The sequence below is a fragment of the Apodemus sylvaticus genome, chromosome 9, assembly GCF_947179515.1.
Source record: "Apodemus sylvaticus chromosome 9, mApoSyl1.1, whole genome shotgun sequence".
NCBI lineage: Eukaryota > Metazoa > Chordata > Mammalia > Rodentia > Muridae > Apodemus > Apodemus sylvaticus.
Genome location: NC_067480.1, coordinates 60,858,960 through 60,872,053, shown reverse-complemented (window position 1 = coordinate 60,872,053; position 13,094 = coordinate 60,858,960).

Genomic DNA, 13,094 nt, shown 5'->3' with positions numbered 1-13,094 from the left:
AAGTTTGCCTGGAAACAAAAAACAATTTATTTTTATTATTTGGAAAGACTAATAAGTTTTTGACATGACATACTTTGTGTTTGGGCATACATGCATGTGGATGCGTGAAGGAGAGAGAGAGACAGAGACAGAGACAGAGAGAGATTTTCATAGAAATGCAAAATCTTCCAATTAAACAAGAATAAAAATATCTATGCAATAAAGCCTCTTGAAGAGTTCACCACTGAAGCTCTAGCTGAGAATTTTATTTTCTCTGTACTTCCAGCCGCACACTGAAAAGAAAAGATAAAAAAGGAGTCCCAAGTACTAATTTTGAGGTTGCCAACCAGAGTTTGATTTTTTTTGTTTCAGAGCTTTTGATTAATTTCTACTTATAAACAAATAACTATCATTCTATGTGCCTGGACTATTAGGAATGTCTCCCAATAGAATTATGTCAACTTTCTGTAAACAATTAATTAAACATCCTTGTTAATTTTTTTATCAAGCTTTTACAGCATGTTAGAATATCTGCAATCTAAAGTGCAAGTCCCTTTCAGGCCAAATGATTACTTATTTCTTCATTTGAATGGCTCTTTATTTTGTGGATTACAAGGGGGGGATTAAAACCATTGGAGAAATCACCTTGGGCAGAATGTTTGTGCTGATAACAGAATTATGTTCCATGGTAAAAGGAAGACAGGCCCTGTATCTCATTAACAAAGCAACTAATAAAACAAATCAAAGGAGGAAACTTCCAGCCTGAAATGCTGAGCCATGCTGAGGAGAAGGAATGCAGAAGATACAACAATCAACCTCAAGTCACTGTGATGTTTGTAAATCATATTGTTCATCTAAAGAGGACTCCAAGAAATACACACTCTAAGGAAGGGAAAAATCACTAATCCTACAACATTCTCCCAGCCCCCTCAGAGAAGCATTACTTTTCAAAAATTAGTGTGAAGCAGTACATAGCAAGCCAAAGAGCAAAAGAAGGACATGATTGGTAATGATGTTAAGTATATTTAAAGTGTCTATTCACGTAAATTGCTAGACATTACAGACCTTCCAAATTCATGGTTTGCATGTTTGCTGTGGGTATATTTAGTTGCTTTTAGACTTTTCTGAAAAGCTACAGCTAATCAGGCCTGTGTACTTGGGACACATTACTAAGTTTTGCAACATTCCTTCCATATTTTTTTTAATTCTTGGTCCTGTGTGATTTCCTTCAATCATCATGCAAAGCCATTGTATTTTATTTTGTTACAAATAAGTGCTTTTGTTGAGACAAGGTTTTTCTACATAACCCTGACATTCCTAGAATTCACTACCTAGACCAGAGATCTATTGTTTCATTTCAGAGATCTCCCTGCCTCTGACTCTCAAAGGCTGTGACTAAATTCATGGTCAGGTATATGAGTACATTTAAACATAAAACATTCTGTTATGATCATGTTCGCAGATGAAAAAGTGTGAATAAATCTATCTTATATGTATGTTTTAAAATAAATGTGAGAGACAAGAGTAGAGATATTGTATTAGATACATAACTTTCTGTAGTTCTGCCAATCGTCATTGTCATTAAAACAAATGAGAACCTCTTTCACACACACTTACCAAATGAAAAATTATACTTCGTTCTTCATCCCTTTTAATTTGATAGACAAAAAGTACCTAATATTGTAGCATTAATTTAAAACTCTTGATTACTAGTGAGCTTGCACACATAGTCACATGCTCAGTGGCTGCTTACTTTGATGTATATTTTGAGGCTTTGTTTTTGTAAGACCCCAATAACCGAGGGTGCCCCAGCACCACACGTCCCGGAAGGTGACACCCAAATCACTTGAGAGAAATGGTCTCCATGCAATAACATGAGGATTTCTTTATTCCAGAATTCTGGGTTCCACAGTCGTACAGCGCGCAGGGCTAGAGGACTGTGGACCACGAGTGCCGCATTGCGACAGCTTTTATAAGTTTAAAACAAAGCCCGCGAATCACAAACCAATTGATTCTTAGCATGGAGAGCCCGTGAAATGTGAGCCAATTGATTTGTACCACTTCATAGTTTTTAGGCCAATCAGTTTAAATTATCAGAGCCCGCGCTCAGTGAACCAATTAGTTTCCTATTTTCTTGAATGTCTACAGCTGCGTGAACTCCTGCATAGGGGTAAGGGCGTAAGCAGTTTACAGAAGCAAGATAAGCTTAGCCCATTTCCAGTTACCGTGTGGGGCCAGGATCACCTATTCAAGGCCTTTCTGCTAGGTCTAAACAAAGGGTGGGCTCTGAAATGTGACCTTTTACCTACTTTCTAACAAAGCGAGATGGCATTTTAAACTTCTGACTTCTTGGGGTCATTAGAGTTAGGCTGTATTATTTTCTATCATTTCAGTTTGGTGGCATAAACTATGTTTCACTTAGAATTTGGGGGGCAGGGGGAGTAGGGTTAAGGTGTGGCTATCATGAACCAAAGAAATACCAAAACACAGTAGAACAAACTCCAAATTCTCGATCTCCATGTCTGATAAAAAAATGTTCTTCAAAGCTTCAACAACATTTAGCTTTTTTTTTAATTTATTGATATATTTATTTACATTTCAAATGATTTCCCCTTTTCTGGACCCCCACTCCCCGAAAGTCCCATCAGTCCCCTTCCCTCCCCCTGTTTTCCCACCCAACCTTTCCCACTTCCCTGTTCTGATTTTGTTCTATACTGCTTCACTGAGTCTTTCCAGAACAAGGGGCTTTATTGACTGCAACATACTTGCATGGGCTAGTTTCACGCACTGTTACCAGTTCTCCCTCTCAAGTACACCACAATTCTGCCAACTGTAACATCTTGGAATCTCCAACAGAATCTAGATTTCATCTTCACAGCTTCATGCAATAGCCTCTCTGAGCCTCCATTCAGGGACATTTCTGAGACACACCTGGCCCCAGAAGTTCTCCTTAGCCCTAGAGGGATATTTCACTAACACTTAAGTGTATCCTTGAGTTTACATTCAAAGCAATGCAGCCAAAGCAGGGAAGTACTCCATCTTGATGGGACTAGCATTTGGCCCATTATAGAATTACATTTGCATCAGCTTTCTGTTTTTGACAGTTTCCTTCCCTGATTAAGCTTTTTTTAAAATCCCTTTTAGCTGGGTGGAGTTTGTCCTGAAGAACATGTTTTTTTTTTTTTTTTTTTAAATCTTTTTAAAATGATTTTTTTTCACTTTACATTCCAATACCAGAGCCTTCTCTTCCCCACCTCATGAAGTTCCCCACATTCCATGCTCCTCACCACCAGCCACCCCTCCCATCCCACCAAGCACATCAAGTCAACCTTACTACTCTCTTTATTCCATTTAGCATCAGACTTTTCAGTAAACTTTCTATCTCCTTAAACAGTGGATTTAGCTCTATTACATTCCTGATACTGCCTAAATGTACATTATGTCTACCTTGTTCCTTTTCATTATAGATATGTATAAGAGTGATTACTAATAACCATATAATATAGTCAATATTAGGCTTTCTTGAAATCTCTTTTGCTAATCCTTTAATCCAAAAACTCTTCAATTTTGTGCCAGAAAGACTTTTAGGACAGGAGCTAAAAGCCACATTCTTTGCAAAATTATAACAAAATGGTTAATATTCTTCCCCTCTAAAGTTTCTTCAGCTTGGTACCTACAGTTCAAATCACCTTCAGCACTGTCTTCCATGATCCTACGAGAATTGACTATCATGCTTCACCTCCAACCACTTTTTCAGTCCAAAGTCTACCATATTCATTCAACAAACAGGAAAGTGTTGCTAGGCCTATATCAGCAACATTCTGCTTTTAACACTAACTTCTATCTTAGTCAATATACCATTGCTGAGAAGAGACATCATCACCAAAGCAACTATATTAAATAAAACATTTAATTGATGGCTTCAGAGGATAATCTATTACCCTCATGGTAAGGACCAGGGGGTCATGCAGGCAGACATGATGCTGGAGAAATAGCTGAGAGTTATACAATCTGATCCACAGACAGAGAGAAAGATTGGGTCTGCAATGGGCCACTGCAACATCAAAGCCCACTCTCAGTAACACATTCCCTGCCTAATCATTCTAACCTTATCAAACAGTGCCTTTCCCTCGTAACTAATCATTCAAGTATATGAATATATATGAGCCATTATTATTCAAACAACCACACTTAACCCAGGACCCAGTTGTACACTCCCAGGTACTTCTGTCAGAGAAATGAAAACACTGCACAATAGTTTTGTTTAAATAGTTGTATTTGCTTAGTAAGCAAAGGAATAAGGAATAACAAAATCTTCTCTACAAGAAGATAAACAGTCAAAACCATTCATATATATATATATATATATATATCATTAAATACTGCTCAGCCTTTAAGTAGAATTATCATTATTTCATACTCTGCTTAGGCTTGAATCCAGGGTCTCATGAATGGAAATCACTCATTCTATTACTGGCATACATTTCTAACTCAGAAATGAACTCGCACATAACAATTTGAACAGATCTCATTCTAAAGGAAAAGAAATGTCAGTATATGCTTTTCATATAACTTTACCCAAATTGAAATTTTAATAAATTCATTAGTTCTTATCAGAGATTACAGATGGTTCAGGGAAGGGTATCTATACTGGTGTAACATTGAGAGATCATTCTAGTAATGAACTAGTTCTGTGTTTGAAATGTTTACCAAACACACACACACATATAGATTGAATAATATAGGACTCAGACTCAAGAAACTGATGTGAATTTTTTATGCTTTCTATACTAAATTTTAAGTATGTCAGATTTATCCACAATGGAAACTGATATAAGAACATATAATTACAAAATATAACAAAATAAACTTAAAATGGAATCATTTTATGCCATTAGCCAATAAAGTTGCTTGTCGTCTTATTGAAAGTTGATTAGCTGTATATTTGAGGATTTGTTCTTTAATTTTCTGGTATATTCTTTGGGATTACTTGTCTACTCTTAAGGTCATATCATATTTAGTAGACAAACCATGTCATAGTTACATTGAATAGTTCTTTGTTTCTGCTTAGAGAAGCCTAAATATCACCTGTTTCTTAACTGTTGTCATTGTCATGGTTCTCACTAAGCAAATAATTGATGATCAGTGAAGCAATGGTCAGTTCCTTAAATGTTGTGATATCAGTTAATGGCCTTTAATGGAAGATCTTGTTAGATATTTTAGCTTGACTATGAGAGCAGAGAAGTAAAAGTGAGTATTTATATTCCTACAGTGCTATAATTCCTATAATTCCAGAACTCAGAATTTGGTGGAAGAAAATGGTTGTGAGTTATAGGTCATAATTGGCACATAATTTTTTGAGTAAGATCTATATTGAATTGTCTCAAATACAATATTCATTATATAAATCTCAGAACAAAGCACATCTTTGTGTAAGACTCCAGAAATCTTGCTCTGGAAATGCCTTTGACACAATGCTTACCTTCATTCTGACTTTTTCACATACTATTTCATTTATCTTCATTAAATTCTTGTCAAGAGCCAATTCTTTTATATAGTATGAGTCTGTGAATTCTTCATATACCCAAAGCAGAGATATCTGGAGTTCTAGATTATTGCAGCCTTCTACTGTCAAAAGTATGTTTGTTGTACATAGAATTTTACAGAATTGCTAAAAGAATACAGAAAACAGGAGACTTGTTTTAAACACTTTTCATTTCTATGACCAAAATACTCATCAAACAAATGACTTAAGGAAGAAAAGGTTTATTATTGCTCAAAAGTTTAGTGGTTTCACCCTATTATTGTAAGGAAAACACTCGGCAGGACACCCAACCACTGCACTGGTAGTGAAGACACTTCTTCTTTCTCCCCCTCAGTTCTGCTAGGACATTGCTCATGGAAAGGAGCCATTGCATCTAAGGCAGGGTTTCCCCTCAGGCAATCCACTCTGGTGACCCAGGTTACCATGGGGGAGCCATTCTACTTTAATATGCATTTTAAAATTTTAATTATTTATTTTAGTTTTTGAAATTATCACATAGTTACATCATTTGTTCTTTTTTCCATATCCTTCAACACCCTCTAATATACCCCTCTTTGCTTTTTATGAATAATGGCCTTCTTTTACATTGACAATTATTAGATACATACATACATACATGTTAATGTATGGGTGTTTTATTAAATATGTATTTTATATTATATATGTTTTTAAATCATAATACCTGAGCCTTTCATTTTTTTTCTCCTCAGAAAGCTTTGGTAGTTTAAATGCAGTAATTGATAGATTATTTTACATTTATTCTTATTCATTTAATACCATTTTGCTACTATTTTATAATTTAAATGTCTGGAAAATATTTTTATCAATTATCCACTACATACATATGAGTATTTAATATTTTATAACCCTTTGAAATTTCTCATTTATTTATGAAACTGATTTTCAATCATGTTTACTAAAGTTAATTTAAATTCCCTATTTGTTGAGCCCAACAAATTCTGTCTTTGATTGTCAATATGTTGATAATTTTCTCCTTTGATAATAGTCTATAATTTCCTAATTTTTTGATTGTGTGGTAATCACTGATTGTGTTATGTATTTCATAAAAATTGTTGGTATTTAAATAACACTTGATGTTGGCATCAAAAGACAAGTTTTGCAGATCAGCTCCAAACTCAGGATGTCACCTGTTGCTATGACAACCACATACCTTCCCAGAGCCCACTTTCCACACTCACCTGTGAACAGGTTATGCCACAGCCTGTATAAAAGACAGACCTTTCCCTATTTCACCTCCCCTGCTTTCTTTCCTTTGTCTTTCTCTCTTTCCCTTCTTTGTCCCCAGTAAGCCTCTTACTTGTGGAACTGCTTTGGCCTGGTGTGGTCTGTCCAGATATGATTCACTATTCTAAGACATCATTTGGTGCTGAACCCTGGTCTCAGTGATACCCACCAACAGCTCCTGTGGTGCTGGTTGCAGTGGCGCTGGGTGCAGTGCGACCGGCACAGGCAGTGGGATCATAGCCACGTGGATCATTGCCCAGTGGGCTGCTATGACTGACTGCAGGCTGCCTCGAGCATGGGCTCGCAACTGCTGCCAGAGGAGCAAGCCAGAACTCTTGCCGTGGCCTGTTGCTCGTGCCACAGCTACAACCAGCAGCCTGATGGAACTTCGGTTTGGCCGGCTGTGCATACTGCTGTCTGAGGAGCGATCCAGCAGAACTTCTGCCTGGCCTGCTGTGCACAAGAGCACTGTCTGGCCCATAGTGAGCTAACCAAGACTGGTGGGAGGGAGTGGGGAAGAGGTACTCGCTGCCACTTCAGGCAGCCCAGCCCAGGGCAGAACTAGCCACTGCTGGACAGACGAACTTCTACCATGTGAGCTGTGCCACCACAGTTCACCCTGTGGGGCTAGAGTCTGCTGAGGCCACAACAACCACTCAGTTCCATGTTCCCTGCTACCAGATCGCTAGAATTCTTGCACAAACACCTGCATAGTGATTGGTAAGGAGTTTCTCCAGTCAGCAGGAAGGACCCTAATTTCCCAGATAGGGCCTGATTAGCCTTTTCTGGGGGCTAAGGGGGTTGGCATTTCATAGTCATGGTCCTTATGCCAGCCTCTGAGCTTACATACAAGATAGGACATCGACCCTTGGGTGACCATACTCCTTGAAAGCACCTCTGGCAACCCTCTTCCTTCAGGCTCTTGCAGCCATTTAAGAACCCCCTAGACCTAGGGTAGAGACATTTTTCTGGTAAGTCTGGGACTTACTGACTTACCCTGTATAGCCTCTAGGAGGATTGTTGATGATTTAGGCCTCTAGTCTGGCTAAAAAATTTTGGTTATTGAATTAGTTTCAAAACAGCTGTACAAAGAATCCAGTACATGCCCAATGACTGCTGCAATGGCTTCAAATGTATCTCCAGGCAACCCACTGGGATGTCTCCTGGAAAATCTCAAATTTCTAAAGCTAACACCTGATTTGAGGACATCAAAATTAATACACCTCTGCAAAAAGGTCTAGATTCAGTACCAGCTAGATTATAGTTCCAAATGACCACTTAATGGTACCCTAGATCCAATTATTTTAAGGTATCTCAATACACACTGCCTATAAACTGGTAAATGGAAAGAGGTCCCCATATGTCCAAGTATTCATCTAACTTCACTCCAATCCCTTCATGTGTTCCTCTTGTTCTCCAACCCAACTTCTCTTAGCCATAAAACCTATACAACCTCCACTAGATGACGCCACAATGCTTGTTCCAGCTAATGAACTGCCTCCCTTGTTGACTACTATCTACAATGACCATACAATGATCCTGTCCATTGCCTGTCACCATTGGAGACCAGGTCCTTCTATCCTCTCCAGACCATCTGCCCTCACCCCTTTCTCCTAAATTGCAGGGCCCTTTTAAAGTAAACTTCGTGACCCTACAGCTGCTAAACTTGAGGGACTCTTTCATTGGGTCCACCTGTCTCACCTCGAACCTTTCATTCCTCCATTAAAAAATGACTCTTCTTCATACACATCAACCCTAACAGGACTGTCCTCTGTTAAGCCCCAGAAAACAACAAGAGCACCCAACTTGTACCCAGTCCCAGAAAATGAGACTCCACATCGGCAGCTAAGCTCAACCTCACTGGATTAGACATGGGTTTCTCATCCTAACCCTGTTGTTCATTTCTATCCACAGTAGACCTTACATCTGGAGATTCAGGATTCAAGAAACCCCCACAGATAACAGTCTTCCCAAATAGGGTCAGGAAACCGCTCCATAGCTGGATGCCAAGAACTAATCCAAATTGCTGTCATCCCTGTATCTGTTATCCCATCTTTTTTTTTGGGGGGGGGGATTTGGTTTTTTTGAGACGGGGTTTCTCTGTGTAGCCCTGGCTGTCCTGGAGCTCACTCTGTAGACCAGGATGGCCTCGAACTCAGAAATCCGCCTGCTTCTGCCTCCCAGAGTGCTGGGATTACAGGGGTACACCACCACCACCCGGCCTGTTATCCCATCTTAATATTATGATCTCTATATTTGTTTTCCCTTTGACCAAAGAAAAGATTATTTTAAAAAATGACCAGACAAATATGGGAGATGCCTATATTGGTCTTGTCAGACACATATGCTAGGATCTCGGACCAACCATTTCTTCTGTCAACACTGAAAGATACTCTTTTTCTACATACAAGACCCATAGAATCCCAGGTGGGAGACAGAAGTTGGTAATCTCTACTGTAAAAATCAACCTGGGTCCCCAATAAGTACTATCCACATCCAGAGAAAATATGTCTCAATTACCCAACCTCTAGACATTAGAAAAGTAGTAAACATAATTAAACACTCCTCTGAGATTCTTACCTCTTTGACATCACCCCTCATAAATGACATTAACTTGTCATTTCACCTCTTGCTCTAGACCTTGACTTCAGCAATCCAACCCCTTAATGTCACCAGACCTGGTCACTTTAAAGAATGATGGCTATGTGTACCCCCTGTAACTAACTCACAATTGCCACTTACAGCCTCTCAGGTAACCTTACCTCACCTTTTGTCAGCAGCACCTAACTCCGATGTTGCAATGATTACATACCTTATCTATATTCCCCCTCTTTGGTGTGGCAAATTGTTTTAAGACCTCTGGGACACATTCTGTAGGAACACTAAGCTCCCTAGACTACAACAGAAGCACAATACTTGATACATCATCTCAGCCACAATGCTCTCCAGTCTAGAACAAGTCAATTCTTTGTAGCACCCAAGTATATCATCGCTTACGCACCAGCTGGTCAGTAGTTTTACAAGATGGTACTTTTCCCTGAACTGGGAGTAAATCAGGGAAACAAGCACCTGCCAATCCCAGTTGTAGATATGATAGATGTGTTACTCTTGGTCACTACATGAATAACCATAGATGCTGGTACTAAAATTGCAGGGATAATGACTTCCATGGCTCATGATATGATAAATTCACTTACCAGTTTAAAAGCAATTTTCAAGAAATGTCTGAAACCTTGCTTACTATCCAGAAACAGATTGATTCTTTGGCAACTGTGATGCTACAGAACCAATGGGGGCTAGAGGTCACGACAGCTAAAGAAGGTGGTCTTTGCATGCTCCTTCAAGAAAAATGTTTCTACATCAACCAATCTGAGATAGTGAGAAATAAAATCCATGACCTAAAGTCGGACATACAGAATTTCCAGGAACACGAGGCCTCCAGTTCTGGGATTTTTGAAAACTCTATATAGAAGTGGATATTCCTTTTTGTAATTCCTTTCCTAGTCATCTTTCTGACATTATTTGCTCCGTGCCTCGTTAATCTTGTTTCTACATACCTTCAATGACAAACACAAAAAATTTCTAACCAAACTATTTATCAGTTTCTGTTATAGGATTACAAGCTGCTGTCTACATAGGAGCCTGACACAAATGTTTACCAAGTGGACCTGATGGTGAAAGTCAGCTATACCCCAAAATTAACGATGCCCCTACACAGCAGGAAGCAGTCTAAGAGACATGGAGTCCCTATTCCCTTTTCAACATCAGCTTCTCCCTCCCATTGTTTTCTTCTCTTTATGATAAGAAAAAGGGTGGAATGTTGGCCTCAGAGGATCAGTTTTGCAGGTCAGCTCCAAACTCAGGATGTCACACACACACCTGTTGCTATGAGTGTCACATACCTTCCCAGAGCCCACTTCCCACACTCACCTGTGAACAGGTTACATCACAGCCTATAAAAAAGACAGACCTTTCCCAACTTTCACCCCCCGTTTTTCTTTTGTCTTTCTCTCCCCTCTTTGTCCCCAGTAAACCTCCTACACATGGAACTGTTTTGGCCTGGTGTGATATGTCCAGACATGAGCCTCTATTCTAACACATCACTTGATTCTAGAAATTTATTAAGTGATTTTCATCCCAGGGGCCTAGTGTAATAAATTGTTCTAATATAATTTAGAATACGTTAGTTTCTTCTGGGTTTTATTAAACTGATTTTCTTCTTAGAAATTCTACTACATTCAGATCCTCTAGAGAAAAGATCAGGACAGTCTGTCATGTATGTCCTGAGATCTAACTGTGTGTAAGACAGAAACATCCTCCAAATTACAGCCAAGGCTCATGAAAGGTAATTGATCTGCTCAAGGTTATGTTAATTTTTATAAAACCAGCAACTATAAATTTTTCTACACTAGTAATCATTTAAAACATGAAATGAGTAAAGGGACAGATACACAGAAAGAAGTTCCTAAGGTCTTATTAACTAGCTAGTCTCACTCGAAGTTCAGTAAAAAGGACTGCATGGGTGGTAATACATACAACACCTATAGAATATATCTAAAAAACAAATCCTCTAAGTAGTTAAAATAAAATTGAATCCAAAGACAAATATGCTATACTTCTATCTTGAAGCATCTCTTGTTTATTGTAGCTGTATTTTGTATAATATGCTATTAGACTCAGGTCGCCACCTTGAAGTCACTTATTATTTTAGTTTAGATTGATACTAACCACAACATAGATTACACTACTTTTTTCTTCTCACCTTTTATTTTAAAGTTTTCTTCATTTCATCTTATCTGTGAATGTTAAGCCCAGATGTATGTATGTGTAGTATGTGCATACATGGTGCCAACAGGAATCATAAGAAGTCATATTAAGTTCAGAAGAAAGTATCAGATGCCCTGGACCTGGAGTTACAGTTAGCTGTTAATCACTATGTGGGTACTGAGATGCAAACCTAATCCTTTGCAAGAGCAATGACTGTTATTAAACACTGAGTCATCTTTCCAGTCCAAGTCTTGTCTTCATAATTTCTGTCCAGGTCTAGCTTTCCAGTAATTTCCTGGATTCTGATTTTCTTTTTCTTTTCTTTTCACTTTTCCTAGACACCCAATTGATTACTATTTTCATCTGGGTTGTGGTTGGTTGTTGAAAACTGCCAAATGTGACTCTACATGTATCTATATATTGATTTAAACTTAAACAACTCAACCACCCACCCAATTAAGGATACCATTTACCCCCAGCACAAAGTATAAATATATTTTCTGGGGAACTGATGGACAAGTTTGGTATGCATGGAATCAAAATATTGATGGAAAGCCTGCATAGTCCTTTCAGGAAGTAACATAACATGAGAGTTACCTCATAGAGAAGACAAATCACCTTTGGGAATTGTAATTCAATCTCACTGCTGATATACATATTTTTATTAATTTAAATACTATATAAACATATTATTATAATTATGCATTGTGTAATAAATTCAAATACTAATGCTGTTTTAATGGTAGTTATCACACAAAGTTGTGTGTTGAATTACCTATACTGCTTGATGTCTCTAGTGACACAGCTTACCTCATCTTCTTAGATTTTAAAGAATTTTAATTATGTATTTTCCTGCATACATATATGTCCATTATGTACATGATTAGTCCAGAAAAACTATAGAACTCTTGCAATAGGAATCAGACATTAGTATGTTTTACTGATAAGATTATCCTAATTTACAACCCAGCATACAACCACTTGCCTAAACTTGCCAGGACGTAACACTGGCAAAAATATTCTTCAAGAATGAAATATTAATTTGTATTTCTAATTGTATCTTGCATGTACTTCATAATAGTTGTTGACATTGACAGCAATAGTCTTGACCAGTAGATTGCTTTCTGGTAACTTTTAAGCAGAAACTATCTAACATATTTTTACCAGTAGAATGATTGGTCACCAGATATAACATGTTTTAGTAACATTATTCAGAGCCCAAGAGAACAGCATCTATATTCAAGGAAAAGAGCTAGAGTGAAATCAGGTAAAGATACCTGCAGCATTGTTACAGGACATTGCAAGAATTTCTAGTACAAATCACTCTCCCTTCTCACAATGGCAATGAGAACGGACAATGGGGCAAGAGGAACACTAGAGTTCAAACAGCAAGGTGTGAATAAAGAAGAAGACAAATAAGAGGGCTTGTATCTGGATATGAGATATTTAAGATAACCAGATAAGGATGGGACACTAAGAAGGCAAGGGCAGTTTCAACAACTGGCTAGAAGGCTTTCAGAAAGCATACGAGAAATATACACAAGGACAGTTTCAAAGT